Raw genomic sequence first — 2,769 nt, 5'->3', positions numbered from 1 at the left:
AAATATGACTGGGGAGGAGGTACCTCTTCAAAGTAAAGTTGACCATAATGATGTGAATGGAGCAAAGATTTTGGAACATTTATTTGATGATAGTGTACAAATAAAAATGAGAAGAAACAGCTGTAATCATCTATTAATAGAAACACGAAATGTATAAAGTATGAATCTAGAATTGACTATGCAAAGGCATTTGGCTGTGTGGCTTATAACAAACTATGGATAACATTGTGAAATATGGATATTCTAAAACCCATAATTGTACTCATGAGGAACCTGTACATAGACCATGAGGCAGTCATTAGCACAGAATAAGGGGATATTGCATGTTTTAAAATGAGGAAAAGTGAGAACCTGGGTTGTATTCTTTCACCATATTTATTCAACCTGTATGCTTAATCCAATAAACTGGATTATGTGAAGAAGAATGTGGCACCAGAATTGGAGGAAGACTTATTAACAAACAACCTGTGATCTGCAGATGAAACAACTTTGCTTGCTGGAAGTGAAGATGTCTTAAAATACATATTGAAGATTAAAGACCACATCTTTCAGTCTGGGTTGCATCTCAATGTAAAGAAAACAAAAATGCTTACCACTGGATCAATAAACAATATCATGATAAATAGGGAAGAATTAAAGTTGGTAAAGACTTCACTTTGATTGGATTCATAATCAGCACTTATAGAAACAGCACTCAAGAAATCAAAAGGCATCTGTTGTTCAGATGCCTCATGTCAGGTAGAATGATCAATAGGATGTTACTAGCAAATTCCTTGGATCAATATGACTGGTATCAGTAACTTTTTTCTCCATTGATTATGGCAACATGGTACCTAACACATATTGTGGGAAAGACACTGGTTTGCTTACTGGAATCATGGCTGCTAGTTGCACAGCTCTGGTGGTATTTGTAGTTGTAAGAAAACTAAAATTTAGCAAAGCAGAAAACTCCTTGCCAAAATTCATAATGCATACTCAGTTGACCAAAGGAGTGAAAAGTGCAGCTGCCAATGAACTCAGGGAAATATGCCTGATTTACAAAGATACAAAACTAGAAAAAAAAAGATAGATTATATAAAAGTAAGAAAACATCAGTGAAAATTCTTGTAAGGCATTAATCAATCGAGAAGTGGAAAAATGGGGCAGAAGAAATGAAATGACCTTGGTAAACCTGGCAAAGACCCAGAACATCATGTGTGATATGATTTCTGACTTAAATGAAAGCAGTGAAGACTTTGAGAAGAGGATTGTTACCCTGGAGACAAAATTAGAGGCTCTGATTGATAGCATCCATGCCCTTTTTGGGCTCTGCCAGAGCGTCAGGCAGCAATAGAGAGTTTTAACTGATGTTCAAATGGAGAGCTTTGACAAACAAGCCACCTACAATGCTGAGCAGTCCAGATCCAACTCCAGGAGGCTGTGGGTCTCCTCTACAACATCACCAACTTCATCAGAGAGTAGCTAGAAGAGAGTAAGTTAACCACAAAATAAGACTTTTTGCCAGCCTTTATTGTAAAATCTCCTATGGTTCTTATCAGCATTTTCCGGTTTTCATGTCAAAATCCTGGGAACCCGAACACTAAGTTTTAGGCAAAAATAAGTGAACAATATTTTTTCAGATGCACGGGAAATGTACCTATTATTGCTATTGAGAGTGTTCCTCCTGTCATTTTACTAAGAGTTTATTAACGACTTTCAAATAAACTTTACTACCACATTATATAATATAAAAGTTAATTTCTGAAAAAAAAAAAAAATCAAAGGACACATTGCATTAGACAAATCTGCTGTAAAAGACCTCTTGAGAGTGTTAGAAAGCAAAGTTGTCTATTTGAAAACTAAGGTGTATCTGACCTAAGCCATGGTATTTTCAATTGCCTTATATAGATGTGAAAGTCACACAATGAATAAGGAAGACTGTAGAAGAATTGATGCTTTTGAGTTATGGTATTAGAAAAGAATTTTTAATGTATGCTGGACTGCCAAAAGAACAAACCAATCTGTGTTGGAAGAAGTACAGCCAAAATGTTCCTTAGAAGTCAGGATGGTGGAACTTCATCTTTCATTCACTGGACATGCTATCAGGGCAATCATCTCTGCAGCAACTAGTAAGAATGACTTCCAGAAGGATGAATGCAGAATAGGCCATCTCATCAACTCTATGTTACTTCTGTCTCCAAACAAACCCAAGGAATCTTTATCTTTCCTGGTATAGTGAAAGATCAATGGCTGGAGAAGGACAACATCCTTGGTAAGTGGAGGCTCAGTTTAAAAGAGAAAGACCCCATAAGGAGATTAAGTGGCAGCAACAACAATGTAACAACAATTGTGAGGATTTCACAGGATCGGGCAGTGTTTCATTTTGTTGTCCATATAGGGTCACTCTGAGTCAAAACCTACTTGATGGCAACTAACAACAACAAAAACAAAAACAGCGCTCCCCTAAAAGTCAGTGGTTCAAACTCACCTTGTAGTACTGTAGAAGAAAGGACTGGAAATCTTCTCCTATAAAGATTACAACCAAGAAAATTCCATGGAGCAGTTTTATTCTGAAACCATCCACTTAGCAAGTGTTAAAACTGACTTAATGGCAATGGATTTTTAGATGTACAGGTATCCCATGCTTTTCAAATTTTTGCTTTATGCCATTTAGCTTTTGGGAAAAAGACTTACATCGGTACCTGTTTTTGTTATACAAGAGAAATCTGAATATTGTTCTCCTTTTACAAACAAAAGACAAAAGTAAAAATGATGAAACTGTGCTCATCA

General features: G+C 36.2%; 1 pseudogene; it reads left to right on the top strand.

Moving 5' to 3' along the window:
• Positions 1 to 724: 724 nt before the first annotated feature.
• Positions 725 to 1,465, top strand: LOC102824284 (annotated as a pseudogene).
• Positions 1,466 to 2,769: the final 1,304 nt, after the last annotated feature.

Source organism: Chrysochloris asiatica, unplaced genomic scaffold (assembly GCF_000296735.1).
Source record: "Chrysochloris asiatica unplaced genomic scaffold, ChrAsi1.0 scaffold00016, whole genome shotgun sequence".
NCBI lineage: Eukaryota > Metazoa > Chordata > Mammalia > Afrosoricida > Chrysochloridae > Chrysochloris > Chrysochloris asiatica.
This window is presented reverse-complemented; position numbering and strand designations above follow the sequence as displayed.